At 37.7% G+C, this 16,600-nt stretch overlaps 2 long non-coding RNA genes across 2 annotated transcripts; both read right to left on the reverse strand.

The window, feature by feature from the left end:
- Positions 1-68: 68 nt before the first annotated feature.
- LOC147963392 (uncharacterized) lies at positions 69-9,756 on the reverse strand. The gene is made up of 5 exons (XR_015608004.1): positions 8,864-9,756; positions 8,413-8,489; positions 3,985-4,073; positions 3,817-3,887; positions 69-3,734 (listed from the first exon to the last, which is right to left on the reverse strand). It is a non-coding gene; the product is annotated as an uncharacterized LOC147963392 (long non-coding RNA).
- Positions 9,757-9,857: 101 nt separating this feature from the next.
- LOC147963393 (uncharacterized) lies at positions 9,858-11,078 on the reverse strand. The gene is made up of 3 exons (XR_015609557.1): positions 10,683-11,078; positions 10,275-10,351; positions 9,858-10,191 (listed from the first exon to the last, which is right to left on the reverse strand). It is a non-coding gene; the product is annotated as an uncharacterized LOC147963393 (long non-coding RNA).
- Between the last annotated feature and the right edge of the window lie 5,522 nt (positions 11,079-16,600).

Below are 16,600 nucleotides of genomic sequence, written 5' to 3' on the forward strand. Positions count from 1 at the left end.
ATTTTATATATCATCAAGTTAATGAAAAAAAACAAATATATTATATTTAATTAATATATTTATGTGAATATAAGAAAGGTTAATAAATATCCATAAAAATGAAAGTATGTTTATCAAAGGCAAGTGATAAATCACATGCGTTTTCATAGGCAAGTGATCATAATTTTAATCGTACCGAATATCATGGACCGATTTTATTATGTATGTTTCCTTGATTAATACATCCCGATTTAATAGGTTGCCGAATATTACATATCTGAATATAGATATTTCACCCACGGGGGCCTAGCCAGCCAAAATCGGATTTTCATCACTTTTTCATTTTCCCGCCGCCCACCATGCTTATATAAATAACCCCCGCTGCCCACTAATTGTCTGTACAGCAAAAGTCATCTCCTCCACGACGATCATGGTGATCTCATACGGATCGATCACATCTAAGAGGGTGGTGGCGCCGGCGCCAGCTCCTGTCACCAGTACACTCATCTCCCCTCCGATGAACAGGCAAGATATAATAATCTTTTCGTACGTCTATTTGCCATCACTATATAACGGTTTTTTCTATTGAAATCATCACCATTGTTTTGCAACTTGTTCTTTTATCTAAAAAGATGGATCACATGGGATACACTATAACATATTAATAGGCTTGGCCATCAAAACATCTATTGTCGGCTTGTTTTCATCTTGTATATTTGTTAAAACCAGATGTAGCAAGCACTAACACAATCACCTGAGTATATTACTATTTTATTAGCATTCATTTATATAGTTCCATAAGTTATTAGATTCATGGTGTGGCTGTAATCTCATTGGGGTTGTTTCTTATAACCACTGGGTACTGCATGTTTTCAAATCCATATTTATCCCATGTGCAATAGTACTGATTGTAAAGAATGCACCTGGACAGAACATGAATAATATGTATAAATTTCACATGATTAGTGTTTGGCCACTAGAATGTTATGCTGCTTGTCTGCTAAATTTTGTGATCCACATGGAAATGCATTTTACCTGATCCTTTTGATTTTTTATACGCACAGGAACATCAATTTTCATCACATCCAAATGGAACACATTTATCATAATTGCTGGATTATTCAAGCTAGGGTCATGTGGAAGGCTCACATCAAAGAGAATGGAATGGGAAACTTGTACCTTTAGTGCATATTACTCGATCGGCATGTAAGAATACTTTATAGCCCATATATTGTAAATACAATTTTGATATACATGTTTATTTGCTCATTGTTGTTATGTGTCATGATAATATGCTAGGGAACAAAGATGGAAGCGGTTGCATACAACAACCAGGCAATCCGTTTCAACATCGTTCTAGAAACCGGTAGGACCTATGATTTCAATCGCGTCGGTTTTAACCCCACAGAAATGCCAGATGGTCATTTTTGGTCCCTAGCCATGGACTTTGTCGCCACGCTAAGTTCTACGACCGAGGTTACGATGTCGGCGCAGCAGATAACGTCGACAATTTGCCCACCGTGCTTTCCACAGTTCGCAGAAATATTTGAGCTACGGGACAAAACCATCACGGGTGCATCATTTAGTTTGTTGATTGTGCATATTAGTTCGTACAACTCAGAGTCTCATTGTGATTTAAATTTTGCAGATGTGGTTGCTATCCTTGCCTATGTTGGTCAGATAGAATTTAAGTGGGATGCAATATATAGGCGCCGCGTCCCTTCTCTCGAGATTGGCCTCATGAACTTTCAGTAAGCACCAATTATAATATGAGTTTATCATGTGCTTATTTATGCAATTCTATTTCTGCAATGATACTCACATTTGTATTTGTTTATAGACGGCAGATAATTTTCTTATGTGTACGTGAAGAACACGTTGGGCCTAACTTCTGGCATTTGCAATGCACTGACAACCTGTTCGAGAAGTTTGCTGTAACTTATATACAGGTAAATCAGAGGCATCGTTGCTTGCAAACTATGAGGGAGAGCACATTCTTCTTCTCTCCCAACATTAATTATGATCATCATTATCTACAAGGTAGGGTATGCGTTCTATTTTTAAGTTGTTTTCAATAGAATTTTTCTGTAATACTATGTCACTACTATATAACACTTATTGTTTTCGTAGATATCCATGAAGCCAGTCTGACGACACTTGATGAAACACGTGCGTACGTCAATCGTGTTGTTCAAGGTAGGAACAATGGACGTCAGAAGTATCATAGCTGCAATTAGATCATCCTTGAGGGTTTTGGACGACTGACTATGTACTGATGCATAATCAAATGTCGCGAATAAATTGCTTCTACAATTTTGTTATGGATTGAATTGAGAATTATCATTTTGGCATTATGATTAATGTATTATACATATGTATACTTTCATATTACGCAGTGATCAATATTTCATCTTACGCTGTCGTCTTTTTCCCGTCTCTCCCCCACCATTTATTTTTTCACACAAGCCAGGAAAGGTAACATCACACGCACGCAGCTGTTAGTTTATTCGAAAAACTGACTTCGTCCTCTTCCCCTCGTGCTATCCCAACACAGGCATGATCCTGGGATAACAACACGCGCACCCACGCCTCCGTCGACGCATGTTTGGCCCCAACCGCCCGAGTCCTCTGGTCCATGTTCTCCTTCTCTTATCCCTCCTTCGTTTATGCCTAATCGATCCTAACACGATGGTGCGCGCATGACGCGCATGTAAAGATTATGTTCCAGTTGGAATATATATCAAACAATAGTTGCTTCATTTGTTCATTTACGACTTTTTTTTCTCCTGACTATGAGCATTATAGTTTATTACTTGATCTTTAAAGTTTTGCGCGAATAAAAGGCCAATGTTAGGTGTTTCATGCACTATTATATTGTGACAAGACTCAGTATTGCTTTATTTTTTTGATCAAGTAAGCTATACACAATATATCTTCCCCGTGGCCACGCACAGGCGCCTATGCATTTTATCATGATGGTTACAGTTTTTTATGGCAACTTGTAAGTATGGAAGGATATGGGCCACTTTCCGATTACATGATAACGATTACTTAAAGTTTTCAATACGATGTACTATCCAATCTAACGGTGTGGCCTAACATAGTCGGATTTGATTATAAGGAAAGTTATATCCTGCTTTTTTCGATCTGGAAACGAGACGTATATAATATAGACATGCACGGATGGAATGATATGGGGCACCTTCCATCTGCCTTAAGGTACCATGTGTTGTGACACTTAATGCATCCGATGCTGAGAATCAGGCGTAATTAATAGTTTGCTTATTATTTGGCTTTCAAAAACGGAAGTTGCTTCCCCTTGGTTATTATTTGGCTTTGTTGATGGCCCGAAACTATAAATGTGAAGGGATAAGAAGTATAGAAATCTTGGTAAAAAGAATATTCCCTTAAACCCTCCACTAGAAGCCAGGAAGCATCGAACTGGAATCACGAAGAGGTCATAGGCTGGTTTAGGTCAGCATCCAAAATGAGGGGAGCTGGAACTATATGGGTTTGAATACTTTTTTTGTTTTGGATTTATTAAACATTTGTTTTACGACGCATCATATAACTCGAAATATCAGGCCAATTATTACAGTAAAGGCTTGAACTACATAATTGGCAATACGAACTATATATACCTAACACATCAATGCCTACTTGTCAACATCAGCGTAAATCTATGGGTGATGGAAAGTATGTACCTTATATTCAAAGCTTATTGAAAGTCAACAATTATTTCCTGCATGCTTTACCTGCAAATTAAAGTGGAGCTTGACCCTATTATCATGTTGTAATGGACTGAAGTTATCATAATGTTGTGGATCTTAATCTTACATGAGAAGGCATCAAGGCTCCCCCTGATTGTAAATTCACCAAGGTTTTGTTGATAAATTAACACACTTACACTGAAAACAGGCATATGTAATACGATATATTAGTATCAAGGAAATCCCATGCTGCCATGAGCACGACGAGTTCAAGAAAGCAGAAAATATGACATACCAGTCGAAATAGCTTCATGCTTAATGTCAATTCATACACATAACAACCAGAACAGATGTGTGTCTAGAAGCTTAGCTTCATAATAAAATCTGTCAAATCAAAACATCAAAAGGTAACTACAATGAATTTATATACAGTAAACCAAAACAGAAAAATAAAAGGCCAAAGCATTATTTTTCAGTAATAAAACAAGTGAACAAACAGTTCATTTTTACTTCACCGTTACAACTTTAATATTTTAATATACAAATCACAGATTGTATATATTGCATTTTTATACGCGAAAATTTTACACATCATAAAAACTATTTTGTAACTTAAAGAAATAGTAAAGAAACAAAATTGTTTTAAGCATGTTTGGATCTCTTACATCTTATCTGATTTATTAGCAGACGTACTCTGTTGCAATCCATCGGTGTATATATTAATATGAGTTAATAAAGCCTCATTATTTCATTTGTCTGGGATAGAAAAATAAGATCATATTAAATCTAGAGATATGATTACCCTAATAATGATATAATGCTTGTACATACAGACGACCACGGGGAGGAGGAAAAGGAAGTTTCTTTTATTTCCCTTTCTGTTGTATTGACAAAACAAGTGTGCTAAAATAATGGAATCAGGAATATATTATCTGATACTGGGACTAAGATCAGATCCGTCCACAAGTAAAAATATTGTATACATGGAAATGAATAACTGCTTTATTTAAACGACGCTGATAATTTGGAAGGGAATATCAACTCTCCAAATTATTAGATGTCACGGTAACAAATTGATAAACTCCATCTGCCTACTACTTAACCACCCACACAAGTTCACATATATCCCATCAGCAATTTCCGATCAAGAACTAAAGAACTAATAATTTTCTATCCAATGGAGGCGATCATTGGGAACGCTGCGCACGCACCCGAAGAGGGTGCGCCTGCCGCCCAGGAGGATGTTCCCGGTCCCCAGGAGGATGTGCCTGCGCCCATGGATCTTTTGCCCCCACCAATGCACGCCGTGGAAGATGCACTCCAATACATATTTCACAGTATCATGGGCATTCGAGACGAAGATACATTAAAGTAACTTGTCTTATTATACATTATTTTGCTATATACCAATCTTGTTTGAACACCCTTTTACACAGCAAGGAAAGTTAGCTAAATGGGCAATCCTAAAATATTCATAGGTACATGTCTACGTTTTTTTAGTTGGATCCGACGTTACATGAACTATGTCATGCAAAGCCCATGAAAACAGATTATAGATTCGATACGTGTAGATACATCTAGGTGAGGACAATCTGACCTCGTGCAATGTCATGAATTCGGTTTATAGGTTAGTATAGACAAAGTTAAACTAGAAGATGACCATTAAGGTCTTTTCCTAAACGTTCTTGGGCATCTTTTTTCCAGCTCAATATGGATACGAAGCTCCTGGCCGTACCAGATCGACATCACCCTCCGAATGATCCAGGACACCCTTTTTTTCATAAAAAACTTCATCCCGAATGCTTCAACCTTGTTGTACGTAAGCTTGCGAGCGCTGAATTAGAGAGGACCGCAGGCACCAACTGGGTTGGGAGCAAACATTATTTCGACTTTCAGTTTCATTCTCAGTCACAGGCCCTGAGGTACTCCTGGATGACTCTAGGAGAGCGTATCACGACGCTGATTAACTATGTTGTGGTCCAGCCTCTTCCTAAATATGATGTGTTCAAGTCTATAATTGTAAGACACGCTCTTTCTTAAGGTTAATTTTACTTATTATAATTGCAATTGACATGTGTCGACCTGCCACAGTATCTACTACCGTTGAAACTTTCGGATTCGTCGTACGGGTTACTTGTAGTCAACCGGCTGAGGAGGAGGGTTGTCGTGATGGATCCATCCTTCAACACGTTTGATCCTGAAGATAGCACTCATAACATTTTGATGAGGAAGGAAATCACACTGCTGAAGGAAGAACTCAACACTGTGTTGCAGACTAGGATCGCTGATTGGAACACACAAATAATGGATTGGGAAGAAGAGTCCATGTCCTGTTCTGCTCGTCGGTAATCTACTAAATAGTTCGCATACATAAGATGCAGACCGTTATAATGTTTAATATTTTTTTTGACGCAGCAAACACTCCGGCTTCTTTGTGCTACAGGAGATGGCCCACCAGATTGGTCGTTTACGTAGCATGGGCTGGATGAACACTACCGTAAGTACTTAAATTATGAGTTGATGTTTGCTAATTATTATCCAACCAGTTTATTAAATGGTTGAGTTTTTGCGCCTTTCCTAGGATCCAATTCAGCTCAGACAGCATGTTACGGTCCAGATGTTAATGTTCAAAGACAATGAAGTTGCTGCAAACATCCCGCCAGAGATTAGAGCAGCTCTGAGGGTTGTAAGCAATTGAAGATGGACTGATGCATGCAGATATGCCAATAATATTTTTCTATAATTCAGATCTGTTTTGCATCGATTTGACAATTATTATTATTTGATATGAATACTTAGATAATAACTGTATGGGGTCTTCTATAGACGTATGTTCACAAATTTTAGGATTTTTTGGTATTATCAAACTATTCAAACTTTATGGTGTTTTGGTATTATTGAAGTTTGGTTTTATTACCATATTGTTGGATTATTAATTGATTTTGTTGCAACGTCCTGAATGAATCATTCGGTTGTTTGCCATGAATGAGCCGTTAGCCCCATCTGTGCAAGCTGTACATGGGTAATACTGTTTGACGCTATATGAGATGAGTCGCTAGGGTTTAATGTTTTTCCTAAACTAGGCAAATGCATGTGTGTGCACAGGATATTTACATCCTTCGGCAGTAGCATTGCGCCTCGAATTGTGTTAATATCTATACTACTCTTAACCAAATGAACATTTTCTTTTCTATGACCACCCCATTATGTGTACCAAGATTAATTTGGTCCACCAGATTATCTAACGGCCTAAAACGGAGGTTATGATTGCACGTAGCATTTAACTGACGGACTATACTCTGCCGAGCAGACGAATATTCCCCCCTCGAGCCACGCTCCATTCACGAAAAATTCTGCCAAGATCCCCGTGCCCCTCTCCCTCACGTAGCTCTGTCCCTCAAAACCCCCACTTGTTTCCAGCGCCTCCAACCACAGCTAACTCTCGCCCCCAGCTCTCAGGTCGCCTACGGCAAACCGAAGAAGGATGTGGAGGCGGACGTGGGTTAGATATAGTTCATGCGTGTCTTATGTATGCGATCGGTCGTTGATGGGGCGGGGGTGACGCATCAGGAGTTATCCATCTTCCTCCATTATCCTATACCACTCGATTGCCGGTACCATGCGCCTCTACCTAGCCCTTTGCTGTTACCTCTGCCATGATAAGAATTTAAGATGTGCATGAATACTATAAGGAATAAGATAACGAGCAAGAAGCCGAGGTAGTGGATTCGGCATCTGGGTCGAGAGTAGGTCTTAGCCATGCTTCATGGTGCATGTGAAGATAAATTCAGCCACTGCCTCTGACAGGCTTTGTTCCGTCGGCAGCGCGGTGAGATAGTAAATGGCAGGAGCGCGCGGCCGGCCTGCTGTACGCTTACGGGGCCTTGGTGTGCAGGGGCACGACTGCGCCCGAGTATGGAGAGTGGTTTCCTTTAATGGCTTGAAGCAGGCGTATTGTCTTGGTGCCGGCTTTGATCTGCTCTGCTCACGGAGGATGCAGAGGGGTTGGCGGCTTTGGCGCTGGGAAGAGGAAGCTGGTTGTGCTTTCTCTTGTGTTTCAGAGAATATACTGTGCAACCTGTACTAATCCTCTGTGTCTTCCTGCTAATTCCTCTGTCTATGAAACTTAATTCCTGACTACTTGTGTGCACCGATCGAAATAACGGTAGCAAGGAAAACTAGGTATATGTGGGACCATGATTAAACTCGATCTTTTTGTCTCCCTCACAAGTCTCAGTTTGGTTTGTACACCATATATGTTGTAGCTAATGTTGATATGTAGTGATTTATCATCCATTTGATTGAAAGTTCAGGTGGTCTTGGGGACCTCTATGTGGCAGAAGATAGAGAGTTGGTGCCTTTTTGTTGCAAAATTTTATAGCTTTCTAGGTAGTTCTAAACTTGATGCAATATTAAGTTGTTGTATGTGGTCCTAGGCTCACAACAAATGTTGAATTATAGCAGTGAATGCAAGTTTTATTCCATGTACAGTACGTAGCAGAAGTATAGCTTACTATACTTGTATAATTACTACAACTCCCACATTAATGCACGGGCAGCCCTAAATAGTAAAGTCCATACACGATATTGCAAAAGATCCATAAAGTCATGAATTATATTTGGCAAAAATAACTATATGTACTTATCATGTCAATGCCTACTGATCAACATCATCGCTAAAATAAGTAGTTGATTTCATGCATCCAGAATTAGTATTGGTTACCTTTGGCATTGGGAAACCATGGAGAAACTCGAATTGAAAGCATTCATCGAACTTGTGTGGTCTCTCAGATATTACAACTGCAAAAAGTAAATTGAGACTGTACATTACTACCATAATATGGAATGAAGTATTAGTACAAACTGTTAAATCATACAAAAGTATCTAAGCAGGAAAATGATTATTGTGCATGCCGTGAATTTATTTTTGCTGTAGCTAAACTTTGGCATGCAAGCAATGAAAATCTTTTTATTTAATTATTACAATAATTTAATTATTTAGTAAGATATGATTTTTTACATCTTTTATTATTTATTAACAGGTGTGCATTTGATGGAAAAAGGAAACAGATCTGCACCATCAACAATGGTATATATGGTAGAAAACAAGGTTATATATGGTATAACTATATTCAGCCATGATCTGCTACCCAGTTATTCTCCGCATGTCCTACCTATATATGTTAACCTTGTCTGCCATCCGTCCTCCCCCTCCTTGCTGTTCGTTCGGCCATCACAACAGCAGACCTGGAGGAAAATTACCCAAGGAGTACCTTGTGTAAGCAAGGACCATCTAGAAGGCGAGTTCCTCTAGGTACGAACAATTCTGGATCTTTATCTTCTCTAAAATTGTAATAGTTGTTATATTAGTATGTTTTATCTTGAATTTTCTGTATGTTCACCTTCAAAATTATAGCATGGATTCATAACACGTGATTTTCTGAAGCACATTTTATATCAATAAAAGCATGCATGCAATTCTTAACATGGCAGACAACAAACAAATAAACAAACACTTACGAAAATCTTGAAATTATGACTGTCAGGATAATAAGTCCTTTCATGTAATAAAAGCCCTGTGCGTTGCGCCGGGTCTACAAAATGTAAATCTATGCTTACACAGTTCGAAAAAACTACGAACAATCATCATTGCAATCAGTCAAACAGCCATATCAGAACAAATAATTCAAACATTTTTGGTTAAAAATATTTGTCAAATATGTAGTATCTTTTAAGTTTGTAAATCTCATACCATTCATAGGAAACATACACATGGATATGCTCTAACTGGATTTTCCACATGGCAAGTTGAAGTAATTTTTGTTGTATCAAAATTAATAAGTCAAATTAAATTGATGGTCATGGTTGGCTGTCAATTAGTGTCAGTGTTGGCAGGCAATTATACAACTAACCATCGAGAAACGAAATTGCTACTTAAATTCATTGCTGGTTAGAATAATAGATCCATTATATAGTTTACAGAAGCTTTTAGAGATGAAGACTCATCTTAGTATAGTCGTAGGTCCGGCCGGTGACAGCGTTGGGGACTTGGTGACGACCTGGCAAACCACGCCATGCCTGGTAAACACTTCAACATATCAATTTCCTATGTGTGAACTAATTATCCATAACTACCTTAATTAAAGTAGTAGTTGCTTAGCTCAAAAACTAAAAAACATTTTCCATACCCCACAATAGTTCCATCTACAAATAAACAGCCAAACATCCATTGACAACCACAGTGCTAACAAGTATCAAAATGCGCACACCTCATAGCAGATCATATTTATGCTATAAATATATATGATTGAGTGGAATAGTTAAGAGCTCGTGAAAAAGGAATACTGAACATTCCAGTTTTGTATTTGATGAGCAATATGGAATGTGATGAGCAATAACAGCATACCTAGAGCTCTCGTTCTTTCTCGGTTTTACATATTGCCCGGACCTATCCAGTATATATGTATTGTACTGCCACCATCAGTTATATATTGGCTACTTCCTAAAAAAATATTTGTTAGTGTTGGTTCACTAATAACATGTATGGCAAGCTGTTTTCATGCATCCAGTATTAGTATTGGTTACCTCTGGCATTGGGAAATCATGTAAAATATGGAATTGAGATCATTCATCGAACTTGTGTGATCTCTCATATATTACAACTGCACAAAGTATTTGTAGACTGTACATTACTACAAAAATATGAAATTAAGTAATATTACAAAAATAGCTAAGCAAGAAAAAGATCAGTGTGCATGTCGTGAATTCGTTTTTGCTGTAGTTAAACTTGGCATTCAAGCAATTAAAAGTTATTTATTTAAATAATACAAAAATTTAGGTCTTTAGTAAGTTCTGATTTTGTACATATTTTCTAATTTATTCCCAGGTAACCTTTAGTTTGAAAAAGGAAATAGAACTGCACCTTACAGGCATATATGGTAGATAGTTTTTAATCCATGTTATGCTATCCAGTTATCCTTCGCATGGCCTAACCTTATATGTTAACCTCCTCTGCCATTCCTCGTCCCCCTCCTTGCTTTCCCTTCGGCCATCACAACAGCCAGACCTGGAGGAAAATTTCACAAGGAGAACCTTGTGTAAGCAAACAACATCAAGGAGGTGAGTTCCTCTAGGTATGAACGATTCAGGATCATTAGCTTATCTTAAGGTATAAAAGTTGTTATATTAGGATCAAGTTTGGTTGATGTATAGTATCGAAAGTATGTTTTATCGTTCATTATGCATGCAAATCTGAACACATGATTTTTTGAAGCACATCTTATGGCAATACAAGCATGCATGCTATTATGAACATGGCAGATAACAAACAAATAAACAAGCACATTACAAACCCTGGATACCAGTAAAATTCATTAGTTCCTTTTCTTTGTTCAGTTTGTGGTCTTAAAAAAATTTGACCAAAGAAAAATATGAGAAACTGTGATATGTCTGGAAGTATAATGGAAGAAAGGTGTCTTGTAAATATGGCAGCAAATTATCATATTGATCATGTACATCAATAAATAAATGCATACCAACCAGTTTATCCTATAACTAAATGCATATCAATCATGTACACCAAATAAGAACACTTATCTTCTTTCTGGTGTTGCTGAGTATTTGCATTTAGTGAGCATCACTGGTAGGCTCAAGCGTCCCATAGATGTCCAACATCAGTAGATAAAAACATGCTTAGTCAGATTGATACTCAAAAAATTGCCCTTCGTGCTGAAAAGGCGGCAATATGCTCCATGAGTTAGTGTCGCAATGGGAATAGATAAAGCTACGGTCAATCCCTAAAAAGTTGTTCCTTTATGTTCGCAAGCAAGTCCTCTGCATTGGGCAACTATAGGTCGCATTATCAAAAGTCACAGATATAGAAGTAAAGGTGTTGATCGACGACACGGAGTGCCCAAGCAAAAATAGTGCAATGAATATATTACACACATAGATTTTTAATTCTTTTTGTTAGAAGACAACATTCCATATTCTAGATAAGAAACCATATATGTAACTAATTCACACACTTTACTGTTGTGTGTGCACCATATAACCTTGTGTATGTTGACCGTATAGCATTGTGTATGTTCACCATATAAGACGCAAGAAGCCGACAAGAAAACTAGCCACACCTAAATAACTGAGGTACAAAACTTAAACTGCAGCTAGCCGCATGCATGTTTCACACTAAGCCGATGCTTTTGTTACATACCTCATTAAAAGTGCATGTAAACCCCCTTGTTGCTATGTCAGTCAATACTTAGATGTAAGGGTCTATTGCTATGTTCAGTTAGACTTAATGCAATTGTATCTTAATTTGATTTCAAGCTTGGAGCTATTTTTTTAATCAAACCTCCAAATTATGCAGAATAAAGAGTATGATCAAGTAACTAAACTGTCCTAAATACTTAGCAAAGTTGGCCAGTTCGCATCTGTAGGATCATAAATTATAAAAATAGTAAGAAAATAGGATAAAATACTAAACAAGATTAAAACATGCATGTCCCCAAGACAAGAAAATGGAAGGTATTACGTAGGTACACTGCATGACCGAGATTGTATCTACCAGGGGAGTATTTGTAGTAGCTTGGGCAATCGTCAGAAGAGTTGACCATGCGCAAGCAATCTGAAAACACTTCTCGATCGATTGATAGTCTCAAATCCATCTCTCTTCTCCTAAAGCTAACGTAGTAGCAGTACACGCTCAAGTAGCTAGCCCTAAATTACAGCAAACTGCGGACCTCCGGCCATTAGAGGGGACGGGGGAGGGGGAAGGGTCCGTTTGTCTCACCTTGCCGCGGAAGTGGGTGTGGGGGAAGGGGGGCGGCGGTTTGGTTGCGGAAGACGGCGGAGTGGTAGACGATGTATACCACACGCTACACCACCGTGACTGCACCTCGTCGTGGTGCTTCTTGCCGGCGATGAAGACGACTGGCTGCACCACCGTGCCCCGTGCGTATGCCGTCGGGGAGCCGCCTCGAAACAGAAGGCGAGGAGGAGATCAGGCAAGGGAATCCACAAATGGAAGAAGTAGATGAGGAAAGGGTTCGAACCAGCGTACCGTAGTTTCTGCCGTTGCAGATCGAAGCAGCAGCAACGAATCTTGAAATCTCCCCGCGCGTCGGCCCACCTCCCCGCTTCGGATCGACCTTGAAATCGCCGAAAACCAGCAACGCCGCGGATCTGGACCGACCACGACCGGATCCAGCAGCCGCGCATGCGCGATGAAGCTCGTTGCGTGCGTCCCCTCCGCCGCACACGGCTCGCCGGAGACGCATCTGTCGCTGGGCGGAGTCTTGGTCGTTGCGGGAAAGGTGACGTGCGCGGTGATGCGTCGGGGGGAGGTGAGAGGGCGATAGGTGGCGACTGAGTGGAGAGGAGAGGTGAGTGGAGAAGGTAGGAGAGGGCCTGATGCGGCGTTCGCCAGGCGGAGCCGTGAGACCGCCAGCCCGTACGTGGACGCACGCGGCGTCGCGGCGGCGGATGGGAAGTGGGGCGAGGGGGGAGTGAGTGGAGGGGAGAGGAGCGAGTGGATGGAGAGGAGCGAGTGACTGGATAAGGGAGGCGGCGGGGTAGGTGGAGAGGCGGGGAGGTGGGCCGACGCACGGGGAGGTGGAAATCCGGGCGCGCCAGGGGAGGTGGGTCGTCGCGAGGGGGGCTGGGCCACGTAAAGGTTTCGTCCCGAATGGGCTGGCTTTTTTTCTTTTCTGATTCATCACTTTTTTTCTCTTTTGAAAACCTAACCGAAAAAACTTTGAATTTCAATATAACTTATTGAAAACAAGAATATTTTTCAAAACAGTGAGCAAATATGAAAATAGCGAACAATTTGTTCAAACACGATCATGTTTTAAATTTTGAGAATAAAATTTAAAACAAATAATAATTTTGTCAAATTTAGTCAAATTTGGCAAATCGAAAAGTTTTTGAAACTTTGAAGTTTATTGGAAAATGATATCCATTTAAAAAGAACCCGAACAAATTTGGAAGCCTGAACAGTTCTTTACAAACACAAACATTTTTTGAATATTGAGAACAAACTTTGAAAATCATAACCTTTTTAAAAAATCCAGAATATTTTCATAAATGTGAACAATTTTTTAAAATATGAACATTGTATTAATTTTGATAACTAATTCCAATAAACAATAACTTTTTTGAAAATCCAGTACAGTTTTTGAAAAGTCAGAACATTTATTGGTAAATCCATAAAAAATTTCTAAAAAGCAAACACATTTTTCGAATCTGAGGAACAAATTCTGAAAATACCTAATTTATTTTAAAAATATATATCAGTTTTCTTTAAAAAGCAATAACACTTTCATATTTTGAATAAAATATTATGAAATATGCAAACATATTCTGGAAATCAAGAACATTTATGTAAAAAGCAAAAAGCTTTTTCAAATGTCATGAACATTTTTTAAAACTTGTGAACATGTTTATATAAACATGTGGTATGACATTTATTTAAATAACATATATTTCTAATAATATCAAATAGGTTATCTTTTTTGCATACAAATAAGTTGTTTTACAATCATTTTTATATTTATTATATATTACATATAATAATATGATGAAGTAGGGAATATCATTTATATTTCATCATGGTATACTTATTATTAATGTTGGGATGATTTTTGTTGTAATTATGTTTTTACCTCACAAAATGATATTAAACAAAAAACAATGTAATTATGTATTTGTAATTAAACAAAATTGTATATATATAAACATGGTTGAAAAAAAAAATATTTTTATGCTTGTTACATATATTAAGGGTAACACAACAAAATCATATAAAAAACAAATATACTTTGTTAATTTTGGGTTGTTTGTTTTAGTTTTTGTTTGTCAATTTTCCATAGCCCATCATTTTATTTAAAATAGTTTATATGATTTCAAACGCCTTCTAACTTAAATGAACATTATAGTTTGTTGTTTTCCCTGAATTGTTCTATTTGTGAAATGATTTAAGCAGCATATTTTTATAATATAACCAAATGCTTTTCTTATTATCCGATAAAACCGTTGTTTTAGTTTCAGTTACAATTCTATTATATATTATATATAGTTTTATAATGCCATGAAAAATATTTAATATATTTCATCATAGATATAAATTGATGGGTTACGACATACGCACTGAGGCAACGATGACAGATCGCACTGAAACACCGCGAGAAGAGGTGCCTAAAGCTAACCTTACTTTGTATCTATATTCTATGTGATAAAATGAATTATCTATTTATATTCTTGTTTCTTCAGAATATAGTATACATGGATATGGACTCTGGAGATGCACAGAAATATTCCTTTGAGGGTTCAGATGCAATATCACTGCAAGGGGCTGAAAACCCACAACATAATCACGTCGATGAGGTTATCTCTCATAATAAACCATAAAAGGATGCCAATTTACATGTTATCCCACAAGGTAATTTTAAATATTATTATCAAGAATTTTTTGTGATATTGCCTTTTGTATTCAACAATTTTGGATTTTATTGTTCACTAAGCTGGCTCACTTTTTTTATGAATTTCATAGACTATGTTTGTACCCCTAGAGATATTACAATCATCGAAACAATCAAGTCTGCCCCTATGAATACCCGGTTTGTTGACATTGGAGATGCCTTGTTATCAACTGACGATTTGGAATGCCTTATAAAAAATGACATGTTCTTACATGACGGTGTAAGACCAATTGCACAAAATTTGTAATTAATTTATTATATATAATATCATAATTTATATATATAATCTAATGGTTGTTTGCAGGTGATAAATGCTTACATATATTGCATGCTTGCTCACGAGCATTTACAAAACAGGGCGGGTGAAAAGGTACACATTATTAGCACGTTTGTATCGGGCCAGATAAAAGAAGACGAGGAAAGAAACATAGACCCATCAAAATATCGTCGCATTGTGCGTCATGTTAATACTTATCTACAACAAGATATGGTTAGTTTTGTCTCGTAATCCATGCATATAATTATGAATTGTTTTTATTTAGTTCATATGCTTAATGATTTATTAATAACTATATCTAATTTTGACTGTGACTTGTATCTTATTTACACCAGTTATTCATCCCGATTAACATGCCGGGCTACCATTGGTATCTAGCAGTTGCAAACGCCAAAAAACGAGAGATCCAAGTATTGGACTCACTTGGTGAGAATGTCAAACGCAATGACCTTGCTACTACGGTAACTATCTATTTATTTTCTCATCTTAACATTTATTTTGTTTGACTTCATCCCTACCATCTCTCATAGACATATATATATATGTATATATATATATATATAAGTTACTAGGGCTCGAGAAATGGCTGAAACTTGTAGAGCATAGTCCGGAGTTTATCAGAGGTCATAAGTGGCCTGATCTCAATGTTACAAAATGGACGGTTGTAAAGCAAATTCATGAGGCAATACAAACCGATGGGTAAGCACTTGTGATAATGGTTTGTTTTTAGATTCATTTGTGTGGCATTCTGAGGCATTATTTTATCATATTATAGCGCATCATGTGGATTGTTTATGCTAAACTATATGGAATACTGGTCATCACATGGACTGTCAGACCAGTTCACGTAGGTATTTCAGTTTTATACATTATCTCAAAAAAAATTATCAAAATATTTTCTAAATTGTTTTCATAATTTATTTGTAGGAGGATATGAAACATTTTCGGAAAAAATTGGCAATTATTTTGCTCGATTCAGATCTTAATAAGCTAAGAGGATGTCCCATGTACCATCAACCTGTCAACGAAGAAACTTTAGCTAATTCTGATCTTGAGATCCTGGATAATCCTTCTGACATGGTCGAAGAGAAACGTCCTGCCCCAATCACTATCATTCCCACGGACCAACGTGAAATACTTGCCGGCCTCTGCAA

Source organism: Triticum urartu, chromosome 6A, assembly GCF_056163025.1.
Source record: "Triticum urartu cultivar PI428250 chromosome 6A, HENAU_Tu73, whole genome shotgun sequence".
NCBI classification, from domain to species: domain Eukaryota; kingdom Viridiplantae; phylum Streptophyta; class Magnoliopsida; order Poales; family Poaceae; genus Triticum; species Triticum urartu.